Below are 12,432 nucleotides of genomic sequence, written 5' to 3'. Positions count from 1 at the left end.
GATCACTCAAGCTCAGGAGTTCGAGACCAGCCCAGGCAACATGGTGAAAACCTGTCTCTACAAACAAATAAAAAAAATTAGCTGAGTGTGGTGGTATACGCTTGTAGTCCCAGCTACTGGGAGAGCTGAGGTGGGAGGATCGCTTGAGCCCAGGAGATCGAGGCAGCAATGAGCCGAGATCATGCTACTGCACTCCAGCCTGGGTGACAAAGTGAGACCCTGCCTCAAAAAGAAAAGCTGTTGGAACCCAACAAAACATTTAAACCTTGACAGAGATGAGACTGATCTGAGTCACATATGGCTATAACATGTTTCTCAGATTATAGATTAACTCATTTTCTCATTTTTCTTGTCCTGTACAATGACTACAGAAAATTTAACGACGTCAGGGACAAAAACCTCCTGCCTTCTTAATTAATGACCTTTGTTACAGATTAACTTTTTCTTTGTTATTCTGCCTTGCTTAGACCAGATGACAGAAAACCCATGACTATTACACTTCCGTTAAAAAAAGAAAAGAAAAAGAAAAACAAGAAAACAACTGTATGTACTCTCCCAAAAAGAAACACTTTTATAACCAATGTTTGCTATAACTATGTGCCAACCTTGTCTAAAAAAAGTTGTAATCCTGCTAAAGGCTCCTCTGTCTATATAAATGAACCCTTAACTTCCTGACTTCACAAAGCTGACCTCCTTCTTTTGGAGTTGATGTTTCCACTCTTTGCACCTGAATAAACTGTTTTGAAATTATATCCTGACCCTTTTGATTATTTTAGGTGATAGATAGAGGTTAGACTGAAGTATAGGTCTGGGAGAATAAACCAATAGATGGTAAATGAAGACTTGGGAGTGGATTAAGGAGAGGGAGAAAGTACAGTAAAAAGAGAGGTGGCCGGGCCAGAACCTTGAAAACCAGCACTTAAGAGTAAACAGAAGAAGAAGAAAGAAGAAATGTAAAAGAACAGTAGAGAGGTGTTAAGAGGAGAACAAGGACTGTGATATCATAGATGTCAAGAGGAGGAGACATTTCAAAAGTAGGGACTGGTCAGCAATGACTAATGTTTCAGAAAATAAGAAAATAAGACTGAAATGTGTCTGTATTATTCAGCAACAAAGAGGTTCTTGTGTGACAGCTTTTCTTAGAATTGTGAGAAAAGGGCCAGGTGAGGTGGCTCACGCCTGTAATCCCAGCATTTTGAGGCCGAGGTGGGTGGATCACCTGAGGTTGGGAGTTCGAGACCAGCCTGGCCAACATGGTGAAACCCTGTCTCTACTAAAATACAAAAATTAGCTGGGTGTTGGGGCAGGCACCTGTAATCCCAGCTACTTGGGAGGCTGAGGCAGGAGAATTGCTTGAACCTGGGAGGTGGAGGTTGCAGTGAGCCAAGATCGCGCCATTGCACTCCAGCCTGGGAGACAGAGCCAGACTCCCTCTCAAACAAAAAAAAGAAGAATCGTGACAAAAGGCTAGACACAGTGGCTCATGACTGTAATTCTAGTACTTTGAAAGGCTGAGGTGGGCAGATCACTTGAGGTCAGGAGTTTGAGACCAGCCTGGCCAACATGGTGAAACCCCATCTTTACTAAAAACACAAAAATTAGTTCGGCATGGTGTCACATGCCTCTAATCCCAGCTACTTGGGAGGCTCAGGCAGGAGAATCGCTTGAATCTGAGAGGCAGAGGTTGCAGTGAGCTGAGATATTGCCACTGCACTCCAGCCTAGGCAACAGGGCGAGACGCTGGACCCCTGGTCCCCTAAAAAAGGAAAAAAAAGGGGCCGGGCGCGGTGGCTCACGCCTGTAATCCCAGCACTTTGGGAGGCCTAGGCGGGCAGATCACGAGGTCAGGAGATCGAGACCATCCTGGCGAACACGGTGAAACCCCATCTCTACTAAAAATACAAAAAAATTAGCCAGGCATGGTGGTGGGCGCTTGTAGTCCCAGCTACTCGGGAGGCTGAGGCAGGAGAATGGCATGAACCCGGGAGGTGGAGCTTGCAGTGAGCCGAGATCAGGCCACTGCACTCCAGCCTGGGCAACGGAGCGAGACTCTGTCTCAAAAAAAAAAAAAGGAAAAAAAAAAGAATTGTGAGAAGAGGTGAGTTAGGCTTCAGGGAAAGGGCAAAATGTAAATGTTGACTATCTGACACTTAACCCTAGTCTGTTGAAACGATGAGGCTTAACTTCAGAGATGCTGTGGAGGACTAAAGATGACTGCGTGTTTGTTTTTTGCTGCTCTTCCCAGTAAAAGGCGGAGTTTATTTCTCTTTCCCTTAAATTGGAAATGACCCTGTGGCTTATTTGAACCAACAGAACATGGTGGGGACTTCTGAGACTGAGCCTTAGGAGATGTGATGTTTCTTCACACACTCTCTCAACCCATGATTGTGTTGTCAGAAGGCGAAGTGAGGCCGGGTGCGGTGGCTCACTCCTGTAATCCCAGCACTTTGGGAGGCCAAAGCGGGCGGATCACCTGAGGTCAGGAATTTGAGACTAGCCTGGCCAACATGGTGAAACCCCATCTCTACTAAAAAATACAAACATTAGCCAGGCGTGGTGGCACGCACCTGTAGTCCTAGCTACTGGGGAGGCTGAGGTAGAAGAATTTCTTGAACCTGGGAGGCAGAGGTTGCAGTGAGCCAAGATTGTACCACTGCACTCCAGCCTGAGTGACAGAGCAAGACTCCATCTCAAAAAAAAAAAGAAACTCAAGGGAGTTGAGTTGGTGGAGATACTACATGGAAGATAACTGAGGCTTCTGCCAACAACCCTATTTGGGATTCCCACTGGCAGCTAACACCAACTAGCCATTCAGCCATTCCCACAGCCCAGCCAACACTATGTAAAGCAGAATTCCTGCCTGATCAACACAAAAAATCAAGAAAAATAATCATTATTGTTGTTTTTAGTCACTAAGTTTTGGTGTAGTTTGTTAAATAGCACCATTCAGGGAGTTGAGGAGAATGCTCTTCAAATGGAAAGGTATGAATGATTCATGAAAACTTGTCAGTAAGGAGTATCTAAAAGACCAGCACTGTACCTCTACCTGTCACTGCTCTCAGCATAGCTCTGTCACTGTATTAGGCTGTTCTTGCATTAGTCTAAAGAAATACCTGGTCAGAGGCCAGGCATGGTGGCTCAGGCCTGTAATCCCAGCACTTTGGGAGGCCAAGGCAGGCGGATCACCTGAGGTCAGGAGTTCAAGACTAGCCTGGCTAAAGTGGTGAAACCGTGTCTCTACTAAAAATACAAAAATTAGCTGGGCATGGTGGCAGGCACCTGTAATCCCAGCTACTCAGGAGGCTGAGGCATGAAAATCTCTTGAACCCGGGAGGTGGAGGTTGCAGTGAGTCAAGATGGCACCACTTGACTCCAAGACTGGGTAATTTATAGACAAAAGAGGTTTAATTGGCTTATGATTCCACAGGCTATACAGGAAGCACAGCGGCATCTGCTTCTGGTGAGACCTCAGGAAGCTTTTACTCATGACGGAAGGCAAAGCAGGGGCAGGCCATTCACATGGTGAAAGCAGGAGCATGGGGAGGCGGGGAGGTAGCACACACTTCCAAACAACCAGATCTCATGAGAACTGATATGGTTTGGCTGTGTCCCCACCCAAATCTCACCTTCAATTGCATCTTCCAGAATTCCCATGTGTCATGGGAGGGACTCAGGGGGAGGTAATTGTATCATGGGGGGTCATCTCATCTCTCCCATGCTATTCTCGTGGTAGTGATTAAGTCTCATGAGATCTGATGGGTTTATCAGGGGTTTCCACTTTTGCTTCTTCCTCATTCTTTCTTGCTGCTGCCATGTAAGAAGTGCCTTTCTCCTCCCGATTCTAAGGCCTCCCCAGCCATGTGAAACTGTAAGTTCAATTAAACCTCTTTTTCTTCCCAATCTTGGATATGTCTTTATCAACAGCATGAAAATGGACTAATACAGTAAACTGGTACCAACAGAGTGGGGTATTGCTGAAAAGACCCCCAAAAATGTGGAAGCAACTTTGGAACTGGGTAACAGGCAGAGACTAGAACAGTTTGAAGGGTTCAGAAGAAGACAGAAAAATGTGGGAAAGTTTGGAACTTCCTAGAGACTTGTTGAATGACTTTGCCCAAAATGCTGACAGCAATATGGACAATAAAATCCAGGCTGGGTGGTCTCAGATGGAGATGAGGAACTTGTTGGGAACTGGAGCAAAGGTAACTCTTGTTATGTTTTAGCAAACAGACTGGTGGCATTTTGCCCCTGCCCTAGAGATTTGTGGAAATTTAAACTTGAGAGAGATAATTTAGGGCATCTAGTGGAAGAAATTTCTAAACAGCAAAGCATTCAAGAGGTGACTTGGATGCTATTAAAGGCATTCAGGCTTTGTTTTGTTTTGTTTTGTTTTGTTTTGTTTTGAGATGGAGTCTCACTCTGTCACCCAGGCTGGAGTGCAATGGCGCAATCTCAGCTCACTGCAACCTCTGCTTCCCGGGTTCAAGCAATTCTCCATCTCAGCCTCCCGAGTAGCTGGGATTACAGGCGCCCACCACCACACCTGGCTAATTTTTGTATTTTTTTAGTAGAGATGGAGTTTCACCATCTTGGCCAGGCTGGTCTTGAACTCCTGACCTTGTGATCCACCCACCTGGGCCTCCCAAACTGCTGGGATTACAGGTGTGAGCCACCACGCCCAGCCAGAATTCAGTTTTATAAGGAAAGCAGAGCATAAAAGTTTGGAAAATTTGCAGCCTGACTATGCAATAGAAAAGAAAAACCCGGCTGGGTACGGTGGCTCACGCCTGTAATCCCAGCACACTGGAAGGCCAAGGCGGGCAGATCACCTGAGGTTGGGAGTTCAAGAACAGCCTGACCAACATGGAGAAACCCTGTCTCTACTAAAAAATACAAAATTATCTGGGGTGGTGGCACATGCCTGTAATCCCAGCTACTCGGGAGGCTGAGGCAGGAGAATTGCTTGAACCTGGGAGGCAGAATTTGCAGTGAGCTGAGATCGTGTCATTGCACTCCAGCCTGGGCAACAAGAGCGAAATTCCATATTAAAAAAAAAAAGAAGAAAGAAAAGAAAAAACTGTTTTCTGGGGAGAAATTCAAGCCAGCTGCAGAAACTTGCGTAAGTAGCAAGGAGCCTATAATCCCCAAGACCATGGGGAAAACGTCTCCAGGCCATGTCAGAGACCTTCATGGCAGTCCCTCCCATTACAGACCCAGAGACCCAGGAGGAAATAGTGGTTTCATGAGCTGGGTCCAGGGTCTCTGTGCTGTGTGCAGCCTAGTGACTTGGTGACCTGCGTCTCACCCACTCCAGCCGTGGCTGAAAGGGGCCAACATACAGCTTGGGCTGTGGCTTCAGAGGGTGGAAGCCCCAAGCCTTGGCAGCTTCCATGTGATATTGGGCCTGCAGTTGGACAGAAGTCAAGAATTGAGGTTTGGGAACCTTTGTCTAGATTTCAGAAGCTGTAAGGAAATGCCTGGATGCCCAAGCAAAAGTTTGCTGCAGGGGTGGGGCCCTCATGCAGAACCTCTGCTAGGGCAGTGCAGAAGGGAAATGTGTGGTTGGAGCCCCCAAAGTCCTTACTGAGGCACTGCCTAGTGGAGCTGTGAGAAGAGGGCCATGGCCCTCCAGACCCCAGAATGGTAGATCCACCAGCAGCTTGCACCTCGTGCCTGGAAAAGCTGCAGACACTCAACGCCAGCCTGTGAAAGCAGCTGGGAGGGAGACTGTACTCTGCAAAGCCACAGGGGCAGAGCTGCCCAAGGCCATGGGAATCCCCCTCTTGTATCAGTGTGGCCTGGATGAGAGACCTGGAGTCAAAGAGATCATTTTGGAGCTTTAAAATTTGACTGCTCCACTGGATTTTGGACTTGTATGGGCCCTGTAACCCCTTTGTCTTGGCCAATTTCTCCCACCTGAAACAGCTGTATTTACCCAATACCTGTACCCCCATTGTATCTAGGAAGTAACTAGCTTGCTTTTGATTTTACAGGCTCATAGGTGGAAGGGACTTGCCTTGTCTTGGATGAGACTTTGGACTATGGACTTTGGGGTTAATGCTGATATCAGTTGACTTTGGGGGACTCTTGGGAAGGCATGATTGGTTCTGAAATGTGAGGACATGAGATTTGGAGAGATCAGGGACAGAATGAGATGGTTTGGCTGTGTCCCCACCTAAATCTCAACGTGGGTGAATTCCCACATGTTGTAGGAGGGACCCGGGGGAGGTAATTGAATCATGGAGGTCTTGATTCCTTCTTACTCTCCATGTCTCTTCCTTCTCTCCTGTCCCTTCTCCCTTATCTCTTCTTTTTTTCTTTTCATTTCCTTCCTTTCTTTTCTCTCTGCTTTCCTATGAATGTATTATTTTCCGAAGGAGGTATATAATTTATGTAGCATAATCATACTGTACTTACTTTTTAGCTACCATAGCCTAACACATGATAAATGCTCCATAAATATTAGCTATTATTACTAATTTACATAATATTTAATATATGAGGTAATTTATAGTATTTCATCTTAATATAACTGTATTGATACTATATCGTATAATTATTATATACTGCTATGGTTTGGATATGGTTTGGCCCCTCCAAATCTCATGTTGAAACTTGACCCCCAATGTTGGAGGTAGGCCTAGTGGGAGGTGCTTGGATAATGGGGTCAGATCCCTCATAAATGGCTTGGTGTTCTCCCCATAGTAATTAGTGAGTTCTCACTCTATTAGTTCTTGTGAGAGCTGGTTGTTAAAAAGAGCCTGGCTCCTCCCTCCTCTCTCTCTTGCTTCCTTCCTCTCTTGCCATGTGATATGTGCACACACCAGCTCCCCTTTCCCTTCATCCATGAGTAGACGAAACCTGTGTCCCTCACCAGAAACAGATGCTGGCACCACGCTTCTTGCACAGCCTGCAGAATCATGAGCCAAATAAACCTCTTTTCTTTATAACTTACCCAGCCTTGGGTATTCCTTTACAGCAACACAAATGGACTAAGGCATATACTATATATAGTTACATATATATATATATATATAAAATTTATATTATAGACAAAAATAATCCTGCATTGTAGTTATACAACATATTAGTTATCTATCTAGCCCAAAATTCAACAACTTAAAACAAAAAACATTTATTTTCCCAACGTTTCTGTTGATTAGTAATCCAAACACGACTTAGCTAGGTACCTCTGGCTCAGGGTATCTCACAAGGCTGTCATCGAGGTGTTAGCTGGTGCTGTCATCATCTCAGGGCCCAACTGAGAGAAGATCCACTTCCAAGTTCATGCACGTGGCTTTTGGCAGGCCTTGGGTTGCTGGCTTTTGGCTACAGACATCAGTGCCTTGCCACATGGGCATCTCAATAAAGCAGCTCACAGCATGGCAGCTGGCTTTGTTCAGAGCAAAGAAGAAAGCAGGAGAGCAAGAGGGAGCACCAAAAATAGAAGCCAGAGTCTTCCTGTTACATAATCTAGGAAGTTACACCCTATCACCTCTGCTATGTTCTATTTGCTAGTAGTACCTAAGATCACACTCAAAACGGGAGGATCACACAGGGGATGAAGAACAGGAGGTGGGAGGCCAGGCACAGTGGCTCACGCCCATAATCCTAGCACTTTGGGAGGCTAACACGGGCGGATCACTTGAGCTCAGGAGTTCAAGACCAGCCTGGCCAACATGGTGAAATGCCGTCTCTACTAAAAATACAAAAACTAGCGTGGTGTGGTGGCTGGCACCTGTAATCCCAGCTACTCGGGAGGCTGAGGCATGAGAATTGCTTGAACCTGGGAGGTGGAGGTTGGGAGTGAACCAAGATCGCACCACTGCACTCCAGCCTGGGCAACAGAAAGAGACTCCATCTCAAAAACAAAACAAAACAGGAGACGGGGATCACTGGGACTCTCTTACAGGCTGCCTAGTATTAATATGTATAATTTATAAAACTATATATTTATTATATAGATGTGCTTAAATTACTAATTATATGATTTATTATTAATAACTATATACATTGAACTTTCCTGTTTTAAACCATATTTGCAAATTCCAGAGTTTCTCTCTCTCTTTTTTTTTATTTTGGCAGGTAGAATGAGAAGATGGATGAATGAATGAATTTTTAGAACTTGTCCTGTTTTGTTTGTCTATAGCCAGTTTTATCAGAGTTATTTATATCTTTTTGGTTGTGGGTTCAGGAACTTGAGCAGAATCTTAAACCTGGATCAAACATTTTACATCTGTGTGGTCAAGAAAGTATGACTGTAACAGTGTAAGACCGACTACCAGTGCCATCAGAAAATTTACACAAAGCAAAATGATGAGACAGAAGCACTAATTATTGTAGATATAAATTATATATATTTTACATGAAATAACTTTTACAGTCTTACTGCTAAAATTCCTTTATTTTAAGACTAGCTGTTGCCCAATTTTTCTGCTTTGGGGGAGCCTATTCCTTTTTGCTCTATTGCCCCCATATCACTTCAATACATTGATTGCTTGTTCCGCTTGCTGAACTCCACGTATACTGTCAAACTGCTTACTTCCCTAAAACGTTATCCTCTACCCCCTTGCATTTGACTAAGTTTTTGAATGTTAATATTTCAGAAATAGGAAGTTACTATTTCAAGTCTTCATCTCAATTCAATCCAGTTGACCAAATTTAGATAATGTTTTTTTTTTGAGACAGGGTCTCACTGTGTTACCCAGGCTGGAGTGTAGTGGCACAGTCATAGCTCACTGCAGCCTAGACCTCCTGGGTTCAAGTGATCCTCCCGCCTTAGCCTCCTAAGTAGCTGGGACCACAGGCATATGCCACCATGCCTGACTAATTAAAAACAATTTTTTGGCCAGGTGTGGTAGCTCATGCCTGTAATCCCAACACTTCAGGAGGCAGAGGTCGGTGGATCACCTGAGGTCAGGAGTTTGAGACCAGCCTGGCCAACGTGGTGAAACCCTGTCTCTACTAAAAAATACAAAAATTAGCTGGGTGTGGTGGCAGTTGCCTGTAATCTCAGCTACTTGGGAGGCTGAGGCAGGAGAATCGCTTGAACTCGGGAGGCAGAGGTTGCAGTGAGCTGAGATTGTGCCATTGCACTCTGGCCTGGGTGACAGAGTGAAACTCTGTCTCAAAAAAAAAAAAAAAAAAAAAAAAAGGCCGGGCGCGGTGGCTCATGCCTGAATCCCAGCACTTTGGGAGGCCAAGGTGGGCGGATCACGAGGTCAGGAGATCGAGACCATCCTGGCTAACACGATGAAACCCCGTCTCTACTAAAAATACAAAAATTAGCCAGGCATAGTGGTGGGCACCTGTAGTCCCAGCTACTCAGGAGGCTGAGACAGAAGAATAGCGTCAGCCTGGGAGGTGGAGCTTGCAGTGAGCCGAGATCGTGCCACTGCACTCCAGCCTGGGCGACAGAGCGAGACTCTGTCTCAAAAAAAAAAGAGACAGGTCTTGCCATGTTGTAGAGACAAGGTCTTGCCATGTTGCCCAGGCTGCAAATTTTGAGTTTTAATGTGCTAACCATTATGTCACCTAAAGAGGAGTAAGACAGCCTCTGCCATCAAGAAACACTCAGCCTAGGCTAGGGGCAGTGGCTCACGCTTATAATTCCAGCACTTTGAGAGGCTAAGGCAGCGGGATGACTTGAGCCCAGGAGTTTGATACCAGCCCGGGCAACATAGTGAGACCCCATTTCTATAAAAAGTAAAAAAATAAGAAAAAGAAACACTCAGCCTAATAGGGATTAAAGTTATGTAAAAGAGTTTAATAAAGTGGATTATATAATTATACAAATAAACAAAGTGTTGGTTTAATAGAAGGAACGATTAACTCTTCAGAGGCAGAGGGGACCAGGAAAGGTTTCTGGCAGAAGGCGAAATCTAGGCTGGATTTTGATGGACAAACAAGTGTTCCCTAGCTTCAGTTTTCTAAGAACATATGTCTTTTGGCATCTAAGTCCATCTTTTGTGTTTGGCTGTTACTATTTCATTGCTTCATTCCTCTACACAGAGCACTCCCTCTCCCTGCCCTCCCTGCCTCATATAACCTTCCCCCTTTCTTTTCCTTCCTTTTATGGGAAATTTTTTTTGTGTGTGTTTAGCTCCTGGGTTTAATTTAGTTGGTTGGGACTGTAGTAATAACGTTTCTGTACATTTGCCCAGAGGCCTTCAGCTAATGGGTGTATTCTTTACAGGCCAATAAACAGATGAATAAAACCAGCTTGACATCTCGCATCTCTGTCTCTCTCCTCTTTCTCTGCACTTTGCCCATCTTTCACAGACATTTTATAAAAACTGAAATTTTCCTGGGTAACTCAAACATAGATTGCCTTCATTAAGTCACTTCTACACCTGCCAGTCAGTCCCATGAGGGACTTCCTTTTTGCTGGAGAATGTGTTGTCTACCCTCAGGAGATCCAGCCTATATGGGATGGAAGTATGGATTTCTACTCAGTGAGTCAAAAAGAACCCCAGAAAATTACGGACTTGTAACTCTGGATGGCATTTGCTCGTTTCTGACCATTGGTGCTGCTTTTGACTTGATGTCATTAAATGATTAATTAATGTACAATGCAACAGAGGCTGACCAAATCACCCTGAGAAAAGCAAATTTGAGGATCTCTAAGCCTGGGGATCCAAACCTGGGCTCTGAAAACAAATGGGGAACTGTAGTAGAATAAAGGGCCCACCACAGTTGCCATGAAAAAATTAACCAACTTTGGCCAGGTGTGGTGTCTCACACCTGTAATCCCAGCACTTTGGGAGGCTGAGGGGAGCAAATCACTTGAGGTCAGAAGTTCGAGACCAGCCAGGCCAACATGGCAAAACTCCCTCTCTACTAAAAATACAAAAATTAGCCGGGCCTGGTGGTGGGTGTCTGTAATCCCAGTTACTAGGGCAGGAAAATCACTTGAACCCAGAAGACGAAGGTTTCAGTGAGCCAAGTTCATGCCACCACACTCCAGCTTGGGCAACAGCGAGATTCCATCTCACAAAAAAAAAAAAAAAAAAAAAAAAGAAACCAACCTTGAACCAAACTGTATTCTCAAAAGTCTTTAAAACCCAACATTATATGGTTGTCCTGATCTTCTGCCAGTTCCTGTCTCACTACCTCTCCTTTCCTTCTAGGATGCTACTCCCTGCCTGTTCTATTCTTCCGCCCTGCTCTGAACATTCTGTTCCTATTTTCACTGCCCCAACTCCAGACTACCTCCTACAACCCCAGGAGAACGCCCCCTCCCACTGCCTGGGGAGGCTCTCCTAAACTATAGCCTCTAGCCAGGCCAGCACATTGAGGTCATTGCTCTCCCTGCCAAATGACTGGCCTGAGTTCAGTGTCTCCATCTGTCTGAGCTTCATGGAAAACTTGATTGTTGCTCTAGGCTCTCTATTCTATGTCCTGCCTTAGCTATGTCTTGCTTTGCATCTGCTTTTTTGTTTCTTCTCCCAACACCCTTTTCTTCCCCTGACTCTTCTCAGACTAGAATCACATCTGTTTTGTAGTCTCAGCCCCTCACTGTGGAGCAGATGGAAGAAGAGCAAGTTCTGGGGCAGGAAGATCAGGAAGAGCTGGGCATAGCACTCAGCTTGTTCTGTGGACTGACCAGATTCCATGTATCTTAGAGATGTAGCACTTACAGCTCCCTCGGAGGTCCCAGAGGTGCTTACAAAGTGCGATTTGCTTATTTCTGTGTCCACTGCTCTTTCTTCCTCTCAACTAGACTCCTTCCTTCCTTCCTTCCTTCTTTCCTTCTTTCTTTCCTTCCATCATATCCCCTTTTATTTTCTTCTAGTCTGTAATTTATTAATACTATCTGCTCTCTGTCTACCTGTACTCTTCTCTAATTTATTTCATCAGGGAGATATATAATGTAGACTAAAGGGGAGCTAACAGGTAACCTGAAACTTACATATTTCTACGGCATACAAGGTCCACCATTCCTCAGACTTGAGTTTCTGTAATTCAAGTTTGCTCTTGAATCCAAAGCGGGAATATTTTAATGGTTGAACCACTAGAGTCTCTGTGAATAAGAACAAATACAAAGCCTTTAAAATTCCTGAATCAAGCCTGAGCAACATAGCAAAATCCTATCTCTACAAAAAAATAAATACAAATTCGCCTGGCATAGTGGCATGCACCTGTAGTCCCAGCGACTTAGGAGGCTGAGGCAGGAAGATCACTTGAGCCCAGGTCAAGCCTGCAGTGAACTGTGATCATGCCACTGTACTCCAGCCTGGGTGACAGAGCAAGACCTTATCTTAAAAAAAAAATTCCTGGATCAGAGAAAATGTTATCTACACATTATATGATCTAAGGAAAAATATTGGTAGAAAATAAGGCAAGCATAATAACCTTGCCTTTCAATTTTCTTTGGGAATCTGATTGTATTTGATCCTTAAGAGCCCAGAAACCCAGATTCTTAGTTAAGCT

This window comes from Pongo pygmaeus, chromosome 10 (assembly GCF_028885625.2).
Source record: "Pongo pygmaeus isolate AG05252 chromosome 10, NHGRI_mPonPyg2-v2.0_pri, whole genome shotgun sequence".
Lineage (NCBI taxonomy): Eukaryota > Metazoa > Chordata > Mammalia > Primates > Hominidae > Pongo > Pongo pygmaeus.
Note: the sequence above shows the minus strand (reverse complement) of the source record.